General features: G+C 43.0%; 1 protein-coding gene across 21 annotated transcripts in view; it reads right to left on the bottom strand.

Annotated features, from left to right (window-relative positions):
* Positions 1-27549, bottom strand: part of Pcbp3 (poly(rC) binding protein 3) — a 204758-nt gene that overhangs the window by 134624 nt on the left and 42585 nt on the right. For 16 of the 21 annotated variants that reach the window (XR_013046907.1, XR_013046908.1, XM_076558567.1 and 13 more), the window contains exon 2: positions 4211-4310. The gene's annotated coding sequence lies outside the window, so the exon portion shown is untranslated. Of the gene's footprint in view, positions 1-4210; positions 4311-15721; positions 15881-20002; positions 20140-27549 lie in introns of those variants that run through there. The other 5 variants (XM_076558568.1, XM_076558565.1, XM_076558575.1 and 2 more) reach the window with 4 other exon arrangements.

The raw sequence follows: 27549 nt of genomic DNA, 5'->3' as shown, positions 1-27549 counted from the left end.
ACAAGTGTCACACGGGGAGAGACCAGCACAGTGAGGGCAGCCCTGTGGACTGCCCTGTGGACTGCCCTGTGAACTGCCCTGTGGACTGCCCTGTGGACTGCCCTGTGGGCAGTTTTAGCCTACCACTCCAAAGGGCGCATTGATGCCTTGGGACTGAACGAGGTATACTATGAATGGACACATCTGGAAATGTGGTCCTTAGGCACTCATGGGTGGCATTTTTGCTAAACGTGTCTGCAGGCACTGAGGTCTCTATAATGAAACCCCCAAAATAAGCAGACACAGTAAAGATCTGACTTCAGGAAGGGGGCGACCTTGACTCCTTCTGCGGAGTATCTCATTACCATGCCTCCAACAGCAGCCTAGGATGAGAGTACTGGGGTGCTGACAAGATTCAGGAGGAGGACAAGCCGGGGCTTAAAAGGGTTTCTATTGGGGGAGGACAGGCAATGATGTTCCAACTCAATTCCCATCACAGATTCACTGGTACAATTACCATTTCTAAATAATTAGCACTCTAAGCCTCAGAGGAACAGAGAAGGAAATAGTTGGGGATGAGCTTGTTTACTCCTCCAGCTCAAAAAATAGCACTGTGAGGACAATGTGTGGCCATGACGCATCTGTGGAGGTGGGAGGATGCAGACCTTAGAGGACTAGCTGGTGCAGGCCTGGCATCATCCTGTGTGGCCCTTCCCACCATGCAGATTTTCAGGCCTGAGCAATCTCTCCATGGAGAAATTCAGGGCCTTCTCCACACACCTGGCCACATCTAGAGAGGACATAATTTTTTGTTGTGGTTGTTTTATTTTCCTACTTACACTAGATCATACTTCAGGTAGTGTAGATATAGATGCATGATAAGCCTCCAATGATTTAGAAAGAAGTTTTTGATTTGGTGTCAGTGTGTAGACTTAGGTTAAAATTGTAAACCTCCTCACTTGTAGTTTTCTAGCTTTCAGAGTGGGTCATTCCTCATCATCAGACTCAGTCTATCTTCCTACTCACCAGTACTGCCTAAAAATATCTGCCAGATTTTCCAAAAAGCCTACCACCTGGCAATCAGTGACAGAGAAATCAGCTGTGCCCAGGTCTGCCCCAGACCCTTAAAGGCCATCTGGCCCCCCATACAAGCAGACCCTGCACAGACAGCAGGCCATACCCTCACGGCCTGCTCTCCATTAGCATGGGCCATTGTGGAATGCATGCCTGTTCTGTGTGTGGAGGCCTGGCAAACCACTGGAAAGCACAAGAAATACACTTCAAAGTACCCCCAATTCCCACACAGAAGGGCTGACAGCACATGGTTTTCCCTAAGTATTTTCTCATAATTAACATGTTTTCAAACAAAATGACATCAACTGTATATCCCCTCAGAATGGGTTGTGTATATATGTAATTTTAGCATATACCTTTTTAGCCTTTTAATATTTGTTGTGGCTCAAAGAAACCTGTCTATGAAAATCAAACATCTGTTACTTGAGACTGCTTTATGCTTAGAAAAAATATCCTTATAAGGACTCAAAGACCAGGTTAATAGTTACATAATTATTCTCTAATAATAAAAACATATGTTCTTTCTCCCATGAATATAAAAGTAACATGAGCCCATTGAGAAAATTCAGAAATGTATGAAACTGAGCAACACTGACCCCACCTCTCAGCAGGACACCTGAAGCCTTGGCTGTACTTCTGAGGCTTTCAAAATTCATACCTTCATGCACATATACCATACATACATACACACAGCCACTTTATATTACATTCACTATTGTTTACACATGCTATTCACATGTACCAGTGTACTAGGTGGATTTTTTTCATGTCATGAATCAGTTCTATAAACACTAACTGCAATCTAATAATCCATAGTGTTATAGAAATACAATAACTCATTTACTTAATACTCTATTATTTGGGGGCATTTGACTTACTTCCAACTGTTAATTATTTAAGTTAATATTATAATGAGTATTTTCTGTACATAAAATTGGTGTTTCTCTGAATTTACCTAGAGGTAAATTCAGAAGGGTGGAAATTTTCAAAAGTTCATAAATGTTTTTAAAGTTTCATATACAGATGAACAATGAGCCCTCTGGAAACCTGATTTTTACAGCCATCCTGGGGCACTCTCCGGCTCGGCGCTTCATGGCCCAAACACAAGTACTACAAATCTTCTCAAGTTCTAAGTCGGGGAGATGGTTAAAAAGTGATGCCTGGGTACTGGCTCTGTCTAGGATGGCAGGCCTGGCCTCACTCTGAGCTTGCTGGTAGCTGGGCTCCTATTTTGAAATACTTGCTCAAGATCTGACAAGAATATGTAAGGAACTGAGAATGTGAGGAGCACAAAAAAGAAAGTCACACTGAAGATCCAACAAATGTAGCTGAGCACACTACAGAGAAGAAATTCAGGGATTTTTTTCAACCCAGAATTATTTTTAAATGAATCTAATCGTAGTAACATGGGAGCAGGGATGAAAACCACTGTGAACTCAGTATATAAAGGTCTGCCTCCAATTCTCACCAGAAATACTCATGGACATGCCTGAGCCCAAGAGTTTAGACTCTAATACTACTCTCTGCCAGGTTGAAGGGGGTGGGTCACCAGTAAACAAGACACACTCAAATGCTTGAAGCTACCACAAAGCTTCCATTGACTGGGACCTCTGGCCAAGCTGTAATTAACTAAGCATGCAAGATAGTAAGAATCATCCATTTCAACTCTGAAACATAGATCAGATAGAACTCAAGGTCTAAACCATCTCAGAATATGCAATAAGTGGCCTAGCTCACCAGCTAGCTGGTCTAACATGAGCAGCCTGCTCTCTAGTGATTGAAGATAGAATTTCTGGGTCACCAAGGTTATCCATGTATCAAAAGTACCAGAGGCAGCAAGTGAGGCTACCATGGCCCTACAAGAGTAGTTACAAGGTGATGTATGTCAGCATCTTCAAAGATCTAAATTCAGCCATAAAGTCTGTGGTCACCACATTTTTGCATGCTTTCACAGCCAATGTATAGAAGAGAAGAATTCACTAATAGTGACACACTTTAGATTAGTATGTTTTCACAGCCAATGTATAGAAGAGAAGAATTCACTAATAGTGACACACTTTAGATTAGTATGTTTTCATAGCCAATGTATGGAAGAGAAGACTTCACTAACAGGGACACAAACTTCAGATTAGTATATAACCTATTGAATCTTAAAGTACAAACAGTAGTGAGTGTTCTAGTACAAAAGCCTCTCAGATATTAAAAACATTTGCCATTTCTCCTAACTCATTTGCCAAACAGTAAATGTTGTGCCTGCTGATCATTTGACTACAAGTTACCATTTCCTTTTACTGGCCTTTGAACTTTGACATGTGATAAATTTTACCTTAGAATCTGGCCCTCTTTTGGCTCCCAGACATGGTGTCATGACTGAGGAACTCACAACGAAAATATTTATTCGTACTCTGCTTCAAGAGTACAGATTCTCTTGCCACGCAGCTCTAGGGCTATCTTCCTAAGCAATAGCAAATCTAGCTGCTCCCTGCCTGCCTCAGGTATAGCTACCCAGGAGCTTTCCCCTGCAGACACAATCCCTTTCGTCAGCATTAAATACAGGCCCGGACACAAGGAACAACTGACCTTGCTCACAGCGAAGACTTGAGTGTTCAGGCAGCCCCACTGCAGATGCTCCTGGCCTCCACACCCTGCCTGGACATGGACACCAGTGCACTTTCTCTCATAGCTGAGCCTCCTTTTGAGGAATTTGGCTCCAGACTCTCTAGCAGCTCTGAAAGTAGTGGGCTCTACCCTAGAGCCACCCAGTTTTAATGTCCTCGGCTCCTGAGAATGTGTGACATTGTCATCAGCAGGCCTACACTGCTGTTCTTTCCTAACATTGACTAGCAAACTATATAATTCATTTCATTGTGACATTTGTAAGCCAGTATAATCCATTTCCATAAAACACCTTACAGGAATCCCATTCTTGTTTACTAACTCTTAAGTATAAGCTACACAGGTAGCTGACAGTGGTGGGAATGAAAGAGCAATAACCACTTCAGCATTCCCTCTTCCACATAGACAAAGCAAAAGTCTTCCCAATTAACTGTTTAAGAACTCTGGAGATAAAAGCATGGAGAAATCCAAGCGTCATTTATTCAAGAAAAACAACTGGATTGTGGTAAGTCCGGGATGTTCTGTGGTATGTTTAACTTACCCTATTCTCATCCCCTTCCCAGCTTCAGCAGGAGCTCAGGGTCAGGAGCCAGCAGCCAGCTACCAGAGGGTAGAGCAGGGGTTCCCCGCAGCGAAAACACCTGCATTTGACAAAGAAGAATGGCAACTCAGTGAATGAAGTGTCTACCTCCAGAAACAAAAAAAAAAAGGGGGAGAGAGAATCAAACCAAATACAGCCGTAAGGAACTGTAAATATTAGAATAAGAAGTAAAGAAAGGACAGGAACACAAGGCCAAAAGTTGGTTCTTCCTTGGAAAGATCACTGACAACCCTATCCCTAAACTAATAAAACAAGAGAGGACTAAAATCAAGATATGAAGGACATGCCGGGCGGTGGTGGCACACGCCTTTAATCCCAGCACGCGGGAGGCAGAGCCAGGTGGATCTCTGTGAGTTCGAGGCCAGCCTGGGCTACCAAGTGAGTCCCAGGAAAGGCGCAAAGCTACACAGAGAAACCCTGTCTCGAAAAATAAAATAAAATAAAATAAAAAAAGATAAAAAGAACAAGGAAACACAATGAATATTTTGTACCAACAAGATAGATGAAATTAGCAAATTCCTATAAACATAAATCAAAAGAAAAAAAATCCTCTAGAAAATATAAATAAACTTGAAACAGGAAAAAAACTTCCCCAGGTGGCTTTCTGGTAAATTCTGACAAATGTTTTAAAAAGAATGAACACCAGTTTTACTGGCTGGTTTTCTGTGTCAAATTGACACAAGCCAGAGTCATCAGAGGGAGGAGCCTCATTGAGGAAACGCCTCCATGAGATCCAGCTGTAAGGCATTTTCTGAATTAGTGATCAATTAGGGCTCAGCCCGTGGTGGCTGGTGCCATCCATGGTCTTGTGGTCCTGGGTTCTGTATGAAAGCAGGCTGAGCAAGCCAGGGGAAGCAAGCTACTAAGCAGCACCCTCCACGGTCTCTTCATCAGCTCCTGCCTCCAGTTCCAGCCTGCTTGAGTTCCTGTTCTGACTTCCTCCAGAGATGGACTATGATCTGGAAGTCATAACCTAATAAACTCTTTCCTCCCCAACTTGCTTTTTGGTTATGGTGTTTCATCACAGCAATAGAAACCCTAACTAAGACACCAGTCCTTCACCAACTCTTCCAAAGATCATATGAGAAAAGGGTATGTGGTGTCCCTTCCATTCTACAACATTTAATGAGGCCAGTAATAGTCTGACACCAAAGCCATATAAAAACCTCACAGAAGCCTGAGAAAAATACCTCATAAACACAAATCACAATAAAACACCAGCAAATTAAATCCAGAAATACATAACTACAGCAAGACCAAGTGACTTTTATCCAAAATGCAAGGTTTAACAATCAAAATGTAACCAGTGTCACAAGAATGGTAGTACATACCTAATAACCCCAGTACTTGGGAGGCAGAGGTAGATACAAGAGGATTTCAACTTCCAGGGCATCGTGGGGTACAGAAACAAAAATTCATCTCCATAACCAAGGGAGAGTTCAGTGATAGAGCACTTGTTTACCAAGGGAAAAGCCCTGAGCTTAATCCTTAGCACAGGCTAATGGAATATATATTGTCTATTGGCTACAGTTTTTCTATAGTGACCATGTGACTGAACCTGACATGTGTCATTAAAACCCTGGGTACTTTTCTGTGTGTGAATGTGATCTACAAATTATTTAAAAAAAGGAATACTACAGCAGCTCATATGATTGCATATTTATCAATTTTTCCTTCTAAGTCCACTGATTCTTCTCTGTGAAGTTTAGTTTATTACATATATATGTAAACATTCTATATATTCTGAGGTTTAGTTATGAGATACAGATACCACTAACAATGTTTCAGTCAGTAACAGACCACAGAAGTCCCATCAAATTATAATGGAGCTGAGCCAGAAGAGAATTGCTTGAGCCTAGGATTTCAAGGTCAGCCTGGGAAACACAGTAAAAAATAAATTATAAAAGAACTGAAAAATTCCTGTGTCCCAGCTGCCACTGCAATGCCACAGCACACTGCCTTACTCATGTGTCACAATGCTGGAATAAACAAACTGACTATACTGCCCAGTCACATAAAACTACAGCACAGATACTGTGTACAGTATATAATAGTTCACAATGACAATAGACGATGCTTACTGTACCATACCTTTACCATCTTTTTAATGTATACTGTTTCTACTTGGAAAAAATAAGTTTACTGTAAAGCAGCTTCAAATTGGCCTTTCAGGGAGTATTCCAGAAGAAAATGTCACCATAGAGGATGGCATCTCCATGCATGGCATTTGCCTTTAAGACCTTCCATGGAACAAGATGTAGAAGTAGACGACAGTAAGAATGATGACCATGACTGTTGCAGGCCTAGGCTAATGTGCATGTCTGCTCCTATGGTTTGTTTTAACAACTTCAAGAGCCAAGAGCTTTCTGAGTGGGGAATTAAAGTGCAATACTGCTGAGGAAGGAAAACCTTTGAAAAGGCAGTACATTGGGGAGCATGTGCACAGACCACCACCTTCACGAGGACAAGAAACACTCGCATCTCCCTAGTCACCAAAGCAAAGGCAAGCAGTTTCTGACCAAGTGTCTCTGTGCGTGTGACATTCCTGCCATCAAGCAGCAGGCTCCCTTCTGAAGCTGATGAGGAAAATATGAAATCTGATGCTAAGCAAGGGAGGTCTAGTTGGTTCTAGTTAGAGTTAGGATGTAAAACTATAGGCTTTACATCTACAGGCTTACATGTTTGAACATGTGGTCCCCAGCTGATAGTATTTGGAGGATAGTGCTCTGGGATGTGTTTCTGTATGCTGTGAATATGTGTTGCTCCCACTGGCTAATAAATAAAGCTGTTTGGGCCTATGGCAAGGCAGCTTAGAGGAAGGCAGGAAATCTAAGGAAAGAGAAAGAGAAAAACGGAATGTGGGAAGACACCAGACAGCTGCCCAAGGAGCAAGATGCCAGCAGACCAGTAAAGCCATGGACCATGTGGCAAAACAAAGATTAATAGAAATGGGTTAATTCAAGATAAAAGAGCTAGCTAGCTAGCAAGAAGCCTGAGCCATTGGGCCACTGAGCCATACAATTTATAAGTAATATAAGTCTCTGTGTGTTTACTTGGGTCTGAGCAGCTGCAGGTCCAGGTGGGACAGAGGAAAACTTTCAACTACAGGATAAGTAGAACTTTCAGAAGGTAGTGCCTACCTATGGCAAGTGGAACCTAAGGAAGGGGTAGGCCTTAATAATCACAACCGGCACCACTTCCTGCCCTCTTCTAGTTCTTGGTCTGCTTAGATATTAGGAGTCCCAGCAGCATGTTCCTGCCACCATGCAGCTGCCCATGCCAGGCCTTCCCCTATGATGGACTATGCTCTACTTTGCTTTCTATTATTGGAATAAAACACTGAACAAAAGCAACTTGGGGAAGGAAAGGATTTCTTTGGCTTACACTTCCAGGTCACAGTCCATCATTAGGGACATTAAGGTGGGAGCTCAAGCAGGAACTGAAGTGGAAACCACAGAGAAATGACTGGTTTGCTCCCAGACTCACGTTTTAGATACCTTCTTACACAGCCCAGGCCTGCCTGCCAAGGGATTGGTACCACCCACATTTGACTGGGTCCTCCTACATTAATTAGCAATGGAGCAAATATTCCACAGGTATGTCCACAGGGCTAATCTGATGGAAGAAATTCTTCAACTGAGGATCCCTCTTCCCAGGTGTGTGAAATTGATAAATAAGATTAGCCATCACAAATTATGGACTATGAACCAAAATAACTCTTTCTACCAGTAAGTTACTTTGAAACAGAATCTATAATCACCTAGGAGACAAACCTCCAGGCACATCTAGGAGAGACTGTCCTGAGTGGGTCAGACTCTGACCACGTCTGTTTGGGATTATATCCTGAGAGGGTCAGCCTCTGACCATGCCCATTTGGGATTATCCTGAGTGGGTCAGCCTCTGACCATGTCGGTTTCAGATTATCTTGATTATGCTAATTGAGGTGGGGAAGACTCACCCTAAAAATGGGCAGCACCATTCTTTAGGCTTTGGTCCTACAGCAGAGACAAGGAGCGCACTGGCTGAGCATAGCGTTTCTCATCCTCTGCTTCCTGGCTGCAGACACAATGCCTCAAGCTCCTGCCACCATGACCACCAAGCTCCCCGCCATGACAGACTGTACTCTTGAACAGTGAACCAAAACAAATGCTTTCTTCCTTATTGCTTTTGCCATGTATTTTCTTAAGTGTATGGATGCTTTATCCATGTGTATGTCTGTATACAACATACGTGCCTTGTGCTCATGGAAGCCAGAAGCGGGTAACAGATTCCTTAGGACAGGAGTTACAGGTGGTTGTGAGGGGCCACGTGGGTGCTGGGACTCCAGCCCTAGTTCTCTAGAAGTGCAGCCAATGCTCTTAACCACTGAGCTCTCTCCCCAGCCCTATGGTCAGAATATTTTATCACAGCACCAAGAAAAGTAACCATGACAGCATTATAAAACACAACAGATTCCTCATGAGAGACAATCTGGAGAGGAGCTGCTGAAGCAGATTACAAACAGGATCCCCAGCACATGAGCTTGCTTGTGACAAAAGGGATCATGCATATGTCCACAGAGAACCCCAGTGAAGCTGGCAGTAACATGTCACAGAGCTGTACATCCTCACTATCATCCTTTTCACGGGGACTATCTGAGACAGCAGGGGGGCGGGCACTAAGAAGAGTTCTACCCACCACACACTCCCAGCTCAAGCCATGCAGGCTGGACCCTCCTGACAGGCAGTAGAGCCAGCTGGCACATTTTCAAGAAGTCACACAGCGTAAGGAGAGGAGACGGGTTCATAGACAGCTTTGATATAAGGTTAGGTGGAAACCTCCACCCTCATAAGGTACAAAAGCAAACACGGCCTCCTCCTAGATAAAGCAGAACTGTGCAGAAGACAGGGTGCTGTTGACATGTGGGCAGAACTAGACATGCAGTCTTCTGAAGGGCAGAAACCAAGAGCAAGGTCAGAGGCTCAGCCTGGCTTGGATGGAGAACAGACCAAACTATAGGGACACATGGTCAGCAAGCTGTAGAGGCAGGCTGCGAGCCAGTGCCAGAGATACGGAAAGTAAGGCCAAGGTACTAGCCAATTGGGCTTTGCTGTGAAAATTAAAGAAGGCCAAATACAATGTCAGTACAATAGCAGCATGCTGAAATCTGGGACTACAGAACTATTGATAGTCTAGATAACACAGTCACTCCTCAAATTCTCCTGACCTATATGTATACTTCACTGTAAAGGCTCAATAGCATGCTATAAATTATGCAGTAATAGCAACCTCACCAGTGCTGCGGACCACAGGAATATATCATAAGAACTCAGCTGGTTATGGCAAAGTCACTACCTGGAGGGATCAAGGATTTCCTCCAGAGGAAGCCAAATTCCAAGGAGCTTTTGGTGTTACTTGGCTTGTCATATATCAGCTGTCTTCTGTTATGAAAATCATGTGTGCCTTCATAGTTTTCCCAATTGACTTTTCCCTAAGAAGGGCTAACAGTGTGGATTGATCACTCTCTGGACATACACATCCCAGGTATTTGGAGAACAGCCTCAGGAAAGGCTTTAGCTGGATATTAGATATCTCCCTTGGCCACTTTCAAAGACTAGCAGTAATAACAGTCCACATGCAAGTCTCCTGATTTAAGATAAATTCCACAAGGAGACACCACCTAGTTCAGGTGGATGTTAAGTAATAGCTTTACACAATTTATCTTGGACCCTCCTTTCTTACATCCTTACTAACTTTATAGACCTCTAACTCCCTACCTAACCACTTCTAGGAATATTTAGATAACTTTCTGCTCTGACAGCTATGCACAGCCAGAACCCCAGTTCAAGCCTCCCTGTAATTATCATCATTGGCAGCATTCGGCCAGGTCCATCCCCAGATGGAGGAAAGTACCTTATCAGAGATACCTCTGTATTCTCTAAGAACAGACTTAAGCATCCAGGCTACCTGTTTGAGAAGGCCTGGCGGATGTGCCAATTAAGCTTAACTTCCTCCTTTCCCAAATCTTACCTCCAGTTCCAGACCTCCCTTTAACTATCACCAGAGGCATCTAGCTATACACAAGTAGCCTAGCGACTGAGCACACTTTCCCCCACCCTGCAGAAAAACGGCAGATAGCTTGGACAGATAGGAGCCACAGGAAAAAAGAAGGCAGTTTTATTTTCTCTCATTGACCTAGCAACTTATAAATTCTTAACATTTCCTAATAATCACATTTAAGACTATAGTTGAGCACATAAGACCCCTCTTCTTAGATATTACCTGAATTTAGCCTTTAGTTAATTCATTTTCCCATTGGTCACTTCCCTTTGGGGTTGCAAATGATAATTAACGGTTATTGCCTCTCTATGTGATTCTTATCACCCCTCCATTTGACCTTAGAAGCCTGGCTTTGCACTGCTAAGGGAATACTGCTTGTAAGTGTATATGTACCAGGATTTCCAGGGCACTAGGGGACGGAAAAGAGAAAAGAGAATGGAAGAACTAGATGGGTAAGAACTTGAGAGGAACAAACAAATGAATAGAGAGAAGGAGATGGGAGAGGAGATGATATGGGAAAGAACAAGATGGATCAGAACCTAGAAGGGGCAGAACTAAGATGAAGGAATTAAGATAGAACCTAGAGGGGACCACAGATAAATGTAGAGAGAAATCAGGCAAGAAAGGAGATAAATATGAGACCAGAATATAAGCTTGTAACTGACACAGAATAATAAAGTATATGGACTAAGGAGTTTAGTATACATAGATTCATTTCTTTTCATCAAAGGTTAATTAGCAGCTGGTTGTAGATTCTTCCCAGACCCTGGGAGGGAACTATCGAGGGGCTGGACCCTCTTAGTCCCGGTACACTAGAAATGTATAATCATAGCTATTATGAAAACATAGACCTCAGATGCAGATCAAGCTAACTGACCACAGATCACTGTTTACATTGCCAGTAGGAGACTCAGAGGCAAGTTGTCTGGGGGAAGAGAAAGGCTCAAGAGAATCAGTTTTCAAAACTGGTTCACCAGATAAAAACCCAGCAAAGTCAGGGAGCTGCACACTAAAACAATGAGCTATAACTTCATACATACTAGAACTAAAATGCAAAGAACTGACAACACCGAACACTGGCAAAGATGTAGGGACTCCCGTCAGTATGTGGGTGCAGGAGGAAGTGAGACAGAATGGTGGAACCACTCATCCAAGACAGCTGGACAGCTCTCTACAAACTAAAAACGCTCTGACCATAGCACTCCGCCACTGTGTTAGCGAGAATATCTCCAAATGAGATGAAAACCTACATTCACAAAGACCTACACACAAATGCTAAGACTGGCTTGATTTAGACTGTCAAAAGCTGAAGCAACCAAAAGCAAACAAGACATCTTTCAATAGGTGAATGGGTAAGCAAGCGATTCATTCATAGAATCTTATTCTGCAATAAAAAGAAATGAGCTGACAAGCTATGAAGACACAGATGATTCATAAATAAATATGTATCACGGTGAAAGAAGCCAGTTTGGAAAGGCTACATTTCATTTGATTCCAGCAACACAACATTCTGGAAAAGGCAAAAGAAGCTGGGAAACAGATCAGTAGTTATCAGTGGCTGAGAGGACAAGATGGACAACTGGAGCATAAGAAATTTTTAGGGCAGTAAAGCTGTCCTGTGTGATTCTGTAATGACAGCTATAAAGAGACAAAGCAATTATCAAAATGCCATAGCATTTTATAGCACTAAATATAAACCTGATTACATGAATGTAATCCAGAACATTGGGGAATCCCAGGACAGGATGTGGAATTTGACAACACAGCCTTAACGACCATAAAAATAGTAAAGCTTCTCACTAACAGGGTGGGTAAAAGGTGTTCATCTATCTCATTCTGTTAGGCAAAAGGTGAAATAATGTCCTCACTGGCATTGTGTTCTGGCTGGTAAGGCTGTCTCTCAGGGAACATGAGTGAACAGTCCCTACACTGTTCTACATGTCCACTGGGCTGAACGATGCAGAAGGATGGACAATGGGAACCAGGTGCTTCACTGTCAGATGCAGCAGGTCTTACTCACAAGGAAGAGAAGGAGGCTACACTGGTCCACAACAAAGGGCATGAGTTAGAGGCTGGCAGATAGACCTCTATGGATCTGTCAAGAAAGAGGGTCCAAAAGCAACAAAAGCCAGTAAAGCAAGGAGATCCAGCATCCTGATACTGGCTTCTTCTACTATTTGCTGATAAAAAGAAACAAGGATTCCTTAGAGACATGGATGATCCCAGGACAGGGGCGGAAAATAAACAAAGTAAACCCAGAATATAAAATCAAAGGAAAAAGTTCTTAACACACACACACACACCCGACACACATACTGATGAGGGCATAGTAACAAGATACAGAAGTCAACTGAAAAAATTCACAAAGTCCAAAGTTGGAATAATTTGAAAAATAAAGTAGTATAAGAAAGCTATAAGCCAAAGAATAAAATAAACTTCATACCAACAAATAGGAGAGAACTAATCTCCAAGGGTAATTCCAAAGCATGCATAAAGATCCTCTCTAGTCAATGAAGTAGAGCACATTCTCTAAGTGTTCCCTGTACACAGAGACTTTTTTCCAAATAGTATGGCATAAGAGAGAGAGAGAGAGAGAGAAAGAGAGAGAGAGAGAGAGAGAGAGAGAGAGAGAGAGAGAGTGAGTGAGTGTGTGTCACTGTGCTGAAGAACCTGGAAACATCCCCAGTATGGGTCCAGGTCCCCATCTCAGTGCTGAGTTTGGCTGACTGTGTGCTTCCTTCAGAGTGACAAAACAGTGTTCCTGTGTGGTCCTCTTCCCCAACATTCAGGACCCTGGACCACTTACAACTCACCTCAGCAGGTGTCAGTAAAGAACATTCTGAAAAAAGGTCAAGGTCATCAAAAATAGGGAAATGAGAGTTGGAGAGAGGGTTCAGCAGCTAAGAGCAGCACCAATGCTCTTCCAGAGGACCTGGGTTCGATTCCCAGAATATGGTGGTTCACAATAGTCCCAGAGAACCCAACTTATGGCCTCTGCAGGTACTGCATTACATGGTGCAGACATATATTCAGGCAAAATACCCATACGCAGAAGTGTGTGTGTGTGTGTGTGTGTGTGTGTGTGTGTGTGTGTGTGTGTGTGTGTGTGTGTGTTTCAAGAATAATAAAAAAGGAGAGTGTAAGAAGCCATCAACTCCAGGAAGGCCTGAGATGAGGATTACCTCTAATGTGTCCTCTGAATGGGATCTTGGAAGAGAAAAGGACAAGAGAGGGAAACTGAGGAAGCCTGAAACAGATCTTAGTAGCAGTGCCTCTGTGATGATGGTGGTGACCGGGACAAGAGTGTCTTGCCAATGTCAAACAACAAACTGGATGTGGGATGTGTAGATATTCTCTGTATGATCTGTACAATAGTTCTAGAAACCTAAAACTCTAAAATAGAACATTTTTTTAAAAACCAGCATTAAAGAAAACGACTCAGGTCAATGTCTACTCCTAGAGGGAAAATGCAATTTTTTTCACAGCAGTGTCAAATCCTGAAAACTTGTCACAGATGACAGGGCAAAGGTGTGTTTAGAACTTGGGCGGCCAAGTGGTGGAACAATCCAGAGCTGCTATCTAGGGCACTGTGTTACTTGTAGTATATTTAAAAAGCAGTATTTCCCCTGCCATAAGTATAGGGCGTACCTGGTCCTAAGGGATGCAAAGCAACATACTATTACTAACTCAAAAGTATTCCTTAATTCCAATTTTGAATATTCAACTTAGGACACTGAATGTTCTATATAAAAGGGGGGGCTATCAACTTTGGACACATGAAAACTCTTCATGTCGGTGGGTCACTACCTCATGAAGCCCCTCTTGGTGAGCACCTGCCATGTGTGGTGTCTTCCTGTATAATGTTGTGCTCCTCACAGCAGCTCGGCACATGTGGGACCACTCTTTCCTTTTCACAGATCTGGAAACTAAGATCTAAAAGACTAAACATTTCGCCCAAAAGTTTCATAGCTAGCCAGCAAGGGAGCCGGTCTTTAAAATCGTGCTTCCCAGGTGGAGGCTCCACAGATCATCCTCAGGATCCCTCTGCCCATAGCTACGCTGCTGCAGATGTGCCCACCGGACCTGCAACACAGCCACACCCATCCGCAAGCAGAGCTCTCTAAACAATGAACATTTCCCTGAGTAGTGCAAAGGCCCCCACAGGGACAGAGGGTTCTTCCTACCAGAGAAAGATCAGGAGGCGTCTTGAGTCTGTCTTGAAACAGGGCCAGGGCCTAAAAGCTTCCAGAGCCACATGAGTCACACCCATCAATATGCATTAGCTCCTGGCCGGTGCTCCTCTGGGGAGTTTCTGAGCCAGGAAGGGATTAACCCTTTCTGTATCAAACTCTCCCTTCCGCATGCTACACTGGCTGGCTTTTCTTGCTCTATTTAAATGAGACACTGACTCCTTTCACTATGTATATTACGTTAAGCTATGTTTTCCATATGTTTTCCATACAACCCTTCACTTTATTTCCTGAACATGGGAGGTTCTAAAACAGAGTCCAAAAGTCCTATAATGTCCAAAACCCACATGCTGTCCTTCCTGACTTTTGGTTAACACTACATCCCAAATCCATCCCACGAGAAATCTAATCTGGACAAGACTCTTAAAAGCCATCAGATTCCCTCTGTGCCCCTTCAGCCATACCTCCCCATACCACCAGCCATACCTCCCCACACCACCAGCCATACCTCCCCACACCACCAGCCATACCTCCCCACACCACCAGCCATACCTCCCCACACCACCAGCCATACCTCCCCACACCACCAGCCATACCTCCCCACACCACCAGCCATACCTCCCCACACCACCAGCCATACCTCCCCACACCACCAGCCATACCTCCCCACACCACCAGCCATACCTCCCCACACCACCAGCCATACCTCCCCACACCACCAGCCATACCTCCCCACACCACCAGCCATACCTCCCCACACCACCAGCCATACCTCCCCACACCACCAGCCATACCTCCCCATACCACCAGCCATACCTCCCCATACCACCAGCCATACCTCCCCATACCACCAGCCATACCAGGTGGCCCCACAAACATCAGGACACTTTCAGGGTGACCAGAACATGACTCATCTCCATGGTGAGGCAGGCTGCTGCCATCCACCCTGCCACACACACAGCACCCACACTGTGACCCTAAATATGCTCCTTTCCCGCAGGACCAGTCTAAAGCTCTTTCCAAACATCAGTCTTTAAAACAGCGCTGCTCGTGGAGGAATAGGAGGAAGCGTGGAGAATGAGCAGAGTCAGGCTTCCCTGAGCCAGACTCGCCTCCGTACTGTCACTTCCAGTAAGCAGGGGCTTGGAGGTCAGAGAAGCCTGAGCTAAATCATGACGCAGTGAGTTGTCCCCAAGGCCACCTCAGTCATTCTAAACCTCACCTGTGAGCAGCCAGCGGCCCAAGGACACAGAAGCACCGTCGGGGTGACACTGGGGTGAGGATGGGGCTCTGGACCTAAGCAGATGGTTCAGCACAGAGCCTCCTGACACCCCCCCACACCCCCACCCCCCGCTGCCGCCGCCTATATCCTTCCCATCTCACAGGAACCTGACAATAAACAAGCGGCACACAGGAAGGCAGGACGGTCCCCTCCTCCAGAACCTCCACTGCACTGGATGGCATGGTCCTCATAACACAACCTATACTTGGCAGCCACCATCAGAGCAAATCTGATTATGTCGGCGGAGACTCATGTGTCTGGACAGGAAAAAAAACATGCAGACTCCCAACCCTCACATCTACTGGATCTAGATCTGGATTTTTAAAATGCAGGAGAGGGGCTGGAGCAATGGCTCAGATAGGAAAAGCACTGATTGCTCTACCAGAGGACTTGAGTTTGGTTCCTGGCCCCCATATAGTAACTGTCAACCATCTGTAACTCCAGTTCCAGGGGATCCATCCTCATCTGACCTCATCTGACCTCCACAGACAAGGCATGCATGTGGTGAACAGACATCCATGCAGACCAAAAACATATAAAATAAAACTCAGTAGAATCTCTTCCCAGCCACAGTACCTACCCCTTCAGGCTTCCTCATGCCACTCAGAATTTGTGCCCTGTGGACCAGTATTTGCTGATGAAGCCAAAATCGTCCTCCTTCTACAGCATTTACAGGATTCAGAGGAGGGACAGAAGGAAATGTAAAGAGGGGTGGGTAACTGGGACGAGAGAGGAACAAAAGGTGTTGGTGAAGAACAGAGCACAGAGGGCAGGGAAAGGAAGCCTGTACCATGAGTAGAAAAACCATGTTCATGACACCACCTGAGAGATCAGCGGCCTAAAGACACATCTCTGTGGCAGGGCAGACAGGTCACCAATGCTCCCAGGTGCTAAGGATATGGGGTCATATCAGTGACTGAAAAAAAAAACAAAAACTAATTCTAAGCCCCCAGAGAGTCTGCCTTTCCAGGCTAGCGGGCATGGCAGAACTCCCCACTCCCCATAGCTTTTCTGCTCCAGGAAAAAAGGTTTGCTTAGGCCCATAGTGCCTGGTGTTCCTGCAGCCACAGGGAAGGTGGATCTCTAAATACAAGACTGTGTGGGCAACTCAGCACCTGCCTGGTGGAAGTCTATAATACATACAAGTAAGGGTCCTTTCCAAGACCAAATTTCACAATGACACAATGTTCCCTGGGCATGCTTTGAGTTCTCACCCTGGGTGAATTTGGTTAATGACACTATGGCCAGCTCAGTATCTTATTTCTGCTTCCTGGATTATGGCAAAGATCAGTAAAGTATGGATTACAAGCTACTTTTGTTAGCCTACAATTAAGAATGGTTTCTAGGTTTTTAAAAAAGGTGAAAGGGCAGGGAGGATAGATGAACCTACATGTGACCACACAATAGCATATGTAAATCCCTGGTTCTTGGAGGCCCCACATAATGGATGTCTCCAGTATAGGTCCACTTTGGCAGCCATTTCCCTTATAAAGCAATACTAGAGAACCCTGAAATGTCTTAAAAAGTGAAGTTAGGTGGAAGTGGGCTATCATTTATTTATCCCAAAAATCTCAAGGAAAAGAAACCCAACCACCAGTTAAAGGCCCTTGTCTCCATGCCCACAAGATGGTCCAGCCAAGCGAGGCTCCAAAAAAACAAAGGAATCTCTAGGTAATCCAGTATGGCAGCTGGTAAAGAGTGTTGACTATTTCACCTGCAAAGTCAACCACTGTACCCACAAATCCAACCTGGGTCCTGAAGTGACCTCATAAGGAGGCCTCTACTCATAAGGACAAAGCCCTGAGCTCAAAGGTGGTCCCAGGGTAAGTATAGACAGCAACATTATAGGAAGCCCAGGAAGGAGCCACGCCCTCAGGAAGCAGTCTGAGATCATCCACACCACATGCCCACACTACATAAAGCAGGGGATGAGTGTTCATAAGGAGGACTTGCCAGAGAGCTCCTCACACCCAGTGAGGTGACCTCAGGACTCAAATCAGTGCTCCAAAGCAAAAAGACACAGGCACCGACAGGTCGGGGGAGGGTACCTAAAGACCAGGTTCCAGAAACCAAAGAAGTTAGCATTTGGCTATCTTCAAACCCAATTGCTGTATTCTATTCAGCAGACATCTCTCCATGCTGTACACCTGCACTATATCACACCGCTTTGTAGGTCATTTGGCTCACAAAATTGATTTAGGAGAGATTATTCAATTCCATTTTACATTTCATGTTTTGGAACCATGCCAGCAGCAACTGTGGTTCTTCCAGAGGTCAGGAAGCCACGGACGAGGAGGCGATCCCTTACCGTTGTAAATGGAACTCCATATTCCTTTTATAAATTTCCTGTCAATCTTCAAATTACTTCAAATACGATTGCCCTTCACTTAGACAGTGTTTTATGTCTCCATGTCTGCCTGCATCTTTTCCCTATCCCATTACCTCCTCCATGGCACCCAGCACTCTCTCAGATCTCCTGGAGGCGCCTGGCAGCGACAGCAGTAGGAGGGGCACTTCCGGCAGCCGCTCATCTGCAGCCATCTCCTCGGTCACACTAAACAAAAGCTTGTATATCTTCACTTTTAAAAATGTCTGCTTCAAGGGGACCAGCAAGATGACTCAGCAATGAAAAGCACTTGCCACTAAGCTTGGCAATCTCAGTTCAATCCCTTTAAGCCCACAAGACGGATGGAGAGAGATTATTTCCACATTTTTGTCCTCTGATCACACAGTGAAGACTGGCCCGGGGGCACAGATGCTGAGTGGCATGAGGAGGCCTTTTAGTACTCAGTTTAAATATCACATATGCCATGATATGAACACACATTGAGTTCAGGCATACAAACACACATACACACATCATAAATGTTTAAAAAGGATTTTTTTAATTTAAGTAAAATTCCCCCTTTGGAGACTCACACAGAGAGATAGATGCAGAACAGATAGACAGACAGACGAACAAAAGAGAAAAACTATGTGGGTAAAAGAATGAGACCAGCATGAGGAGTAATGGAGACCAGAAATGGCAATGGCAGGTTAAATATGGGCAAAGTACAATAATCAACATATATTAAAAATCATTAAGACACCCATTATTATGTATGCTGGCTCTAAAAGCTAATACAAAATGACCTTATTGGGGAAAATATTCCTGCTTGGTCCTACTTTCCTCAGTAAGCACCACCCAGTTCCTTACTGTGTGTAGTGCATTCATGTTGTCAGGTACCTTATCAATGCGAACATGCGGAGGCCAGAGATTAATGGTGGGATGTCTTCCTCCGATGCTTCTCCACCTTATTTCTTGAAATAGGGTTTCTCACCTAACCTGAAGCTTACTATATGGAATAGACTTCTTGGCCAGAAAGCCTCAGGGATCCTCCTGCCTCCTCCCCACAGTGGTAGGATTATATGGGCATATTGTCACTCCTGGCTTTCATGTGAGCGCTGGAGAATGGAACTCAGGTCTCATACTTGCTTAACAATCAACTTTATCCAGTGAGCCATTTCCCAGGCCCTCCTGACTCTTCTCTACAGGAATCCAACTATGAGCTACATTAACAATTACTTCTGACAGCACACGCCTTTAATCCCTGCACTCAGGAGGCACAGGCAGGCGGATCTCTGAGTTTGAGGCCAGCCTGGTCTACAGAGTGAGTTCCAGGACAACCAGAGCTACACAGAGAAACCATCTGGAAACAAACAACAACAAAACAATCACTACTGTCATCAGCTGCCCTCCTAGTCAGACCTGCTTCATCCTGGACCACGCCTGCCCTTTGCCAGGCCTCCAGAAACTCCACACTTCCAAGGCCACTGCCTCCTGGAGCCACCTCTAAAGTTTGATATAGCCTTGTCCTGGTACTGGTTCCTGTGTCCCCTGTCCATCCACCAAACGTAAATCAGTCCTAAATTTCCAAAACCACATCTTAACGTTAGGATCCTGCTCTCCCTCTTCCAGGTCTAACATCTTACATCATCAGGGGGTGTGGGCGACTGCATCCCCTCCTTAAAAAGCCGGACACAGACCCCCACCCTCTGTTTCCTCTTTGCTGTCTGCTCTGCCCCGCTTCCCTCCCCCGTCAGGCTTGGCCTCTTCCCTCCTACCCCCCTTCTTTCTAATAAAGTCCATTCTAACTCTGGTAGCCATGGCCCGTGACTTTTCCGCCCACCAAGCAGCGCCGATCATCCTTTCACTTAACCCTCTCATAAAATCGTACTCACGTAGCACACACTGCTGTCTCCAATCTGAGGTGTTCAAACCGCAGCCTTGGACCTCCTGCCACTTCATCCTCTGGCTCTGCACAGCCAAGTGTAAGCAAGCACTGAAAACCCCGCTTCAAACCATACCTAGAACTCACTCCCCTCACGTCTCTACTGCTGTTCCCCTGGAAAAAAGCACCACCACGCCTTCCCCCCAAGTTAATGGAAGGGACGCCTAACAGGTCCCCTGGAATAGCAGGCAAAGTCACCCTATGAGGGCCCAGTCCATTCATAATCTGTTAACAATCCTGCAATAGTTTCCTAGTCCATCCAAAGAAAAGCTGAATTCTCTCATTGGCCTTCAAGGGCCTTTACAATCTGTGCCCTGTCCTCAGATGCCATGACCTCTCAAGCACTTGACTTCCTCTGCTTCCCATTTCCCATTTCCGAGGAGGGACATACCATTCTTTGGAAAAAGCATCAGTCTGGTGTGGTTTCCGTTTTCAAACTGTGCTTTTGATTCTGAAGTAAGCATAAATCCACATGCAATTGCAGGAACAGCAGGGATACTTCACACACCCTTTACCCAGTTTCCTCCTAAGACAACATTACGATTCTCTCCTAGCTAGAACCACATCCGTCCAAACCACTCCTTAATCCTTTACAACCGACCGCTCATTTGCTCTCCGTGTCTGTAATGTCCATTTCAATAGTGACAATGAAATAGGACTGCCCAGTATAAAGTCCTTGGGGATCAATTTTTCCTCAGTTTACTGTTCTGGGGATTGATTCACTATGGCACTCTATTTTGAGTTCAGTCCTTTTCATTGCTAGGTATGCTCCTGACACAAATATGTTTATCTGTTTTCTTATTTGTCTATCCATGGAAGAACGTCTACCCAGGCCTTTCTCAGTCCCTGGTTACTTCAATGGACTTAGATACTACTGTAGATAATGTGTTAATAGGTTTTTCAATAAATGTAATTTTCATTTCTTTGAGATCAATGTCCAAGACTTTATACAGTTAGTTTGCATGGTAACCACTCATTAGGGTCTTAAGCACCCACCAAATTGCTTTCCAGAGAGCTATAACATGTTACATACCTAACAGCAATGCATGAGGGATCCACTTCTACCATTTGCTATCATTTGCTGTTGTTGCAATTTTTTTTTATCTTACCCATTCTGTTAAGTGTATGGGGGTATGTCTTTGCATTTCCTGAATAGCCAATAATATGAAAGATGTTCTCATATGCTGTGTGCCATGTGTATCTCTCTTTTGATAAAATGTCTTGTCTTGTACTCTGTTTCAATTTAACCCTTTATTTTGCTACTGATGAGTTTTGAGAGCTCTTCATATATTATAGGACCACTTTTTTCTCAAGTATATGATTTTAAAGTATTTCCCCTGTCTAAAATTATCTTTTCATCCTTTTAACATAACCTTTTTAATTCTGATAAGTTTCAATTTCTTTTTCTCTTACAGATAAAGTTTGATGTCAACTATGGAATTCCCTTATTCTTTTCCTTGAGTTTCGTAAATTTTTTTATCCTTAACATTTTAGACTTTAATTAAGCACATAAAATTGTACTACTTATTTCTCCATGAACTTTTTGTGAAATTCAGATCACAGCATATCATTTACAAATCTTTCGTCTTTCTTCTGATCAGCTATACCTTTTGTACAGTTCTTAAAGGTGAGATGAGTTTCGTAATTTTAGTTTTGAGTCTGGCATCCATTTTGAGTTAACTCTATAATGAGGTAAGAAACTGTGGGACAAGGTTTCAACCTGTGAAGGATTGCTCTAACACCATTTGCTGGTAAGGTCACCCTGACTCCACTTGCTTGCTTTTGGACTTGAGAAACAGATAAGTCACTCAGGACTCCTGCAGTGTACACTGAGTCTTCTATTCTGCACCACAGTGTGTTGATCTTTTGAACAGCAGCACATAATCTTCACCACATAGCTATAACATAAGTCTTGGATGGGCATGGTGGCAAATGCCTTTAATCCCAGACCTTGAGAAGCAGAGGCAGGTGGAGCTCTTGTAAGTCCCAGAACATCTGGGAATACACAGTGAGACACAGAAATACATAGGAAAAAAAAGTAAATCTTTAAGGCGGACAGATTTATCTATTCTTCTTTTCAATTTTATTTAAACTATTCTTGATTCTCAGCTTTTTTTATATAGTAATTTAGAAGGAATATTTTACTGTTAGATTTTCCACTCCATGAACATTGTATGTCTCTCCATTTATTTAGATTTATCAGCATTTTAAAGTTTCCATCATCACAGTCTCACACTTTTATGTTAAATCTGTGCTAAATATGTACTCATTTTTCAGTGATTGTACACTATTTTAAATTCTGGTGTCCAGATGTTGATAATTCACAAGAATAAAATTAATTTTTGAGTTTATCTTTTATTATAAAAGTTTATGAATCACTAATTACAGTAGGTTTTGTTGTAGATCCCATGAATTTTCCACATAATCATGTATCTGCAGGTAACTATTCACTACCCACTTCTGCATGACCTGACATCCTTATGATTAATTAGGGAAATCTTTTAAAGTTTATAAAAAGACCCCTCACTCCCGCTGACTCAAAAGTGAGACCATCATCCCAACAACATCCAAGGCCTACTAACAGAGGTTCCCCTACCTTGCTGTACCCCCCCCCCATTTGATATTCCACCATATTTTAAAGGTGTCTTTACAACTGTATTTGTTCTGTTACTATACAGAATTTATGAATTGTTAACCACACTGGAACATGGAATGCGGAGTAAACTAAATCTGTGTTAACAAGCCATGATGGCTCATATTTGGTTTGGGAATATACTACCCTTGGTCTCCTTTGAGGTTAGAGCCATGTGTGTTTGTTTTCTTTAGCAGTAGCCTCAATATAGAACCCCAAAATCAACTTTTCACTAAAGAAGTCACTTGAATCAAAGCCAGGTACCAACATGGGTTCTGTGTGCCCAACCACCCAGGGTTGCTTCCTTGGGTGGATGTTGTTGAGTTCTTTCAGGGGTCCTGGACCTCTCTTGGCTTGGATGATGGTCTATTTGTTTACTCCATGCTGATTTTTTTTTTTTTTTTTTTGCATTCTATTTGCTAGGTACCTTTTTTGGTTTGCTTTCAAAGCATTTGGTTTGAAGTATCAGTGTTTTCTGTTTGCTTTGAAATTGTTTTGATGTCTGACCTTTTACTTTGTTAATTTGGTAACATTCTGTCCTTTTCTCTGCCCCTCCTCCAGTATCTTAATGGGAGAGAAGGGATGTGTGGAGAAAAACAGGTATACAATAGTCTTGATTTTATGTTTGATAACTGCGTCAATTCAACGTCCAAGTATTTTTTGAAAGGTGGCTGCAGTTGAGGGTGGGGGAGTCAGATCTATAATGGTTTGAATGAGAATGTCTTCCATTGGCTCACTTGGTCTCTAATTGGTACCACTGTTTGGTGAGATTTAGGAGGTGCAGCCGTGATGGAAGAAGAACCTCACTGAGTGTCAGCACTGAGAGATTAAAGACCCACACCACTTCCAGTTTCCTCTCTGTTTCATGCTCAAGGCTGAGATGTGAGCTCTCAATTTCCTGCTATGGCCACCACGCCTGCCACTAGCTGCCTGGCTTCCCCAGTGTGATGGACGGAAGCCCAAAAAAACCCCTCCTTCTCTAAGCTGCTTTTGGTCATGGTGTTCATCATAGTGACAGAAAAGTAACTAATACAGGATCTAACTCAAGAGAACTGGGCTTTACGGTTTGGTGAACTCAACAGGGAACATTATTTAATATCTCAAGTGTTGTTGTTTTTGTATGCTCAGCTAAACATCCTAGGCAATGGATTTAAAAAAAAAAAACATGATGAGCACCCTATTTAACTGAAATTTTAAGACATCTAAAGACAACAATAAATTTGGCAACTTACAAATTTTTTAAAAATTCTAGAGAGTACATCTAAGTTAAAAGATGTTAGAAATAGATAGGAAATTAATTTTTAATATTTAGAGATTATGTCAGAACTAAAGACATATTTTAAAAACTCTATTCTTTTCCTTCTTTCTTTCTTTCTCTTTCTTTCTTCTTTTTTTTTTTTTTGTTTTTTTGTTTGTTTGTTTGTTTGTTTGTTTTGGTTTGTTTTTTGGTTTTTTGGTTTTTGGTTTTTGGTTTTTCCAGACAGAGTTTCTCTGTGTGGCTCTGGCTGGAAAACTTTATTCCCAGTTCTTTATTTTCCATCCCCAATTCTCTATTCTCAGCTGCCTTCTGTGCCTTTGCCTCCTCCATCTTTGCCTCTTAGCGGAGCGAGATTCTATAGAAAAGGTAAAGTGTGTTCCAGTGCTCTGTGGCAACTGACCTGGAAACCCTCCTTCCTAGCTGGCTCCACAGTGCCAGAAGGCGCCGTGCAGGCTGCTAGGGGACACTGTCATCAACATGCTTATTCAGCCATGAATGCTAAAGGCCATGGTACCAAAATACCAGGCAACACATGCCAGCTGGTGCAACTGTGGCAGAACTATCATGATCTAACAAGCAGTTTCTAATTGGCTTTAAGACCCACTTCACAGGAGGCAAATTATGTCAGGCATTAGCTAGGACAAAACATATGACTAGGAGATCCCAGGTCCCAGAGTAAAGGCCACTGCTATTGTATTGTTAAATGGATTTGATGTGCCTGTTAACTTGCCTTCTATTCACATGTGCTTATGCCCAGAGATTACTGTGGGGGTTGGGGATTTAGCTCAGTGGTAGAGCGCTTGCCTAGTAATCACAAGGCCCTGGGTTCGGTCCTCAGCTCCAAGGGGGCAGGGAGCAGAGAGATTACTATGATTGTCCTTAACAACTGGTTATGGGATAAAACTACCTTTTGCAATAGATAGTGTACCACAGAGACACATAACCCCTGGCAAAACAAGTGACTGACTGGTACTGTGGCACGGTGGCCCAACATTTATCCTTAGGTGTCCATAGCAACCCTTACAAAGCTCAAGAAACGTCAGGGAAGAGGACAGAAGGAAATAAGAGCGAAGCTGAGCATGGTGGTTCACTCCTGTAACCTCAGCACTCAGAAGGCAGAGACAGGTGGATCTTTGTGAGTTTGACGCCAGCCTGGTCTACATAAAAAGTTCCAGGCCAGCAGAGGTATATAGTGAGACCCTGTCACAAAAATAAATAAATAGTGAGCAAGAGAGAGGGTGAAGTGTTATATAGCAATTTCTTCCATATTGGTGGATCTATCTTGGAGGGCAATTCCCTAAGGCCCAGAAAGTTCTAAACTGAAACATTCCCTCCAGAAAAGAGAGGAGAGGCTCATGAGACTCAAGAAGTAAACAACTCACAAGTATCAAGAAGTTCCTAAAACTAATAGGATTTACAAGACTCCTTTCACATGGAAGCAGTAAACAACTGCTGAAGAGGAGACTCTCCAACCAAGTGAGCTGTTTGGAGGACATGCCAACAACCTACTGAGCTGCCTGAATGTCCTACAGAGAACTCCACAGTGGCAGCTTTTGTTATCACTCATGCGTGAGTGGGCTTTTTGGTGATGCTGGCTGAGTTCTCCATTCTTCTGTTAGTAACCCTTAAGCCTATAAATAACTTCAATAAATTCACTGGCTTGATAAATCAGACAACAGTAAAATTGTTACTTTGGGCTGTCTTGGTTTCTTATCTGGTATCTCCCCAGTAAAAGTCTCATATAGTACGTGGTCTATTTTAAGATAAAAGCTATAAAAGGGAGCTGGAGAGATGTATCTGCAGTTAAGATCAATAGCTGCTTCCCCAGAGGACCTGGGTTTGATTCCCAGCACCATATGGTGGCTCACAACCATCTGTAACCTCCAGTTCCAGGGAACTGACAACCTATTCTGGTCTCGGCAGGCATCAGCCACATATGTGGTGTACATACATACAGACAGACAGGCAAAATGCCCATACACATAAAATAAAAATTTAGATCAAATTTAAATTTTTAAACCTACAAAAAAAGAGATTCCATGCTATATTTGAAATCTCCATTTGTATAGGTCACCTTCCCTTGGGAAGCCCATACTCATAAGTATTTGAATCTATTTATAAAATTTGTTCTATTAAATACACAAATGATACTAATAAATTGTAAAATCTATTAAAGCTTTGGCTTTCATATAAAATCTTCCCCATCTGGAAAAATCTACTATCTCCTTATAAAATACACACTGGGAATCTTATTTTAAAAAGTAAAAACTATATGATCTATCTCTATTAAAGGAAGTCAAACACTATTATAAGGGACTTTTAAACGTGAAGACTAAAAATTCAGAACTGATTGCACAGTGAGCCCCTGGGAAACAAAAAACACCTTGATGGTTTCATCAATTGTGAAGAAATATAGCAACCAAGACTACCTTTAGCTGAAGGGGAGAACTCTGTTAGGTACTTAAAACCAGTTTCTGTACTGCAAAACTTAAAAAGAAATAACTTAAGGAGAATAAACATCTGAGTGATGCTCAGGAAAACACAAACATAAGGCTGATGGAACTGATGAACACAAGCCAGGGCTGGAACAGAATTTAATAAGGAGATAGAAATGTTGAAGAGGATTCAAGCTGAAGTGAAGAATATTACAATCTAACAATAACAAATCTAGGAGAAAGGAGCATACAGGAAATGTGCATCATGAAAAAAAAGCAAACCTTTGAATTATAGGTATATGAGGGAAAAGAATCTCACATCAATGGCATAGACCACACCTTCAACCGATTTTCCCCAAATGAGGGAAAGACACATCCATACAGATACAAGAAACACACAGAAACCAAATAGACAAGACCAGCAAAGAAAATCCCCACAGCATATCATAATTAGAACACTAAGGATACATAACAAAGAAAGTGTATTGAAAGCTGCAAGAGGAAAAACACAAGTCATATATAAAGGAAAACCCATCAGAATAACAGCTGATTTCTCAATGAAAAATTTGAAAGCCAGAAGAGCCTGGAGCAATGCATGCCAAATCCTAAAAGACTATGTTGTCGGCCTAGACTAATAACTCAGCAAAATTATTCATAATTAAAGGAGAAAAAAAAAAGGAAAACTTTTTTACAATATAAACAGCCTAAAAGTTTATATCCACCAAATCAAACCTAAAGAAAATACCAGAAGCACTATTGCAGGTTGAAGAGAGGAGTGAGCTCAGCAGAGCCGCTCTGGGAAGGAAGACAAAGCCATAATTACTAAAACACAAAGTGCACTGAGAACAAACAACAAAATCAACAACACGGTGACTGAAATTAACACACACGGTTCAGTAACTTTAAATATCAATGGCCTCAATGCTCCAATCAAAAGACATGGGCTCACTGAATGGATCAAAAAACAAAATCCATCTGTTGTCTATAAGAAAACACATTTTACCTTTAAAGATAGGCTCCACCTTCGACTAAAATGATGGATAAAAGTACTTCAATCAAATGGCACCAGAAAGAAAGCAGGGATTACTATGCTAAAATCTGAGAAAATAGACTCCAATCTAAAATTAATCAGAAGACATGAGGAAGTACACTTCATCCTAATCAAAGGAATA

Source organism: Peromyscus maniculatus, chromosome 21 (assembly GCF_049852395.1).
Source record: "Peromyscus maniculatus bairdii isolate BWxNUB_F1_BW_parent chromosome 21, HU_Pman_BW_mat_3.1, whole genome shotgun sequence".
NCBI classification, from domain to species: Eukaryota; Metazoa; Chordata; class Mammalia; order Rodentia; family Cricetidae; genus Peromyscus; species Peromyscus maniculatus.
This window is presented reverse-complemented; position numbering and strand designations above follow the sequence as displayed.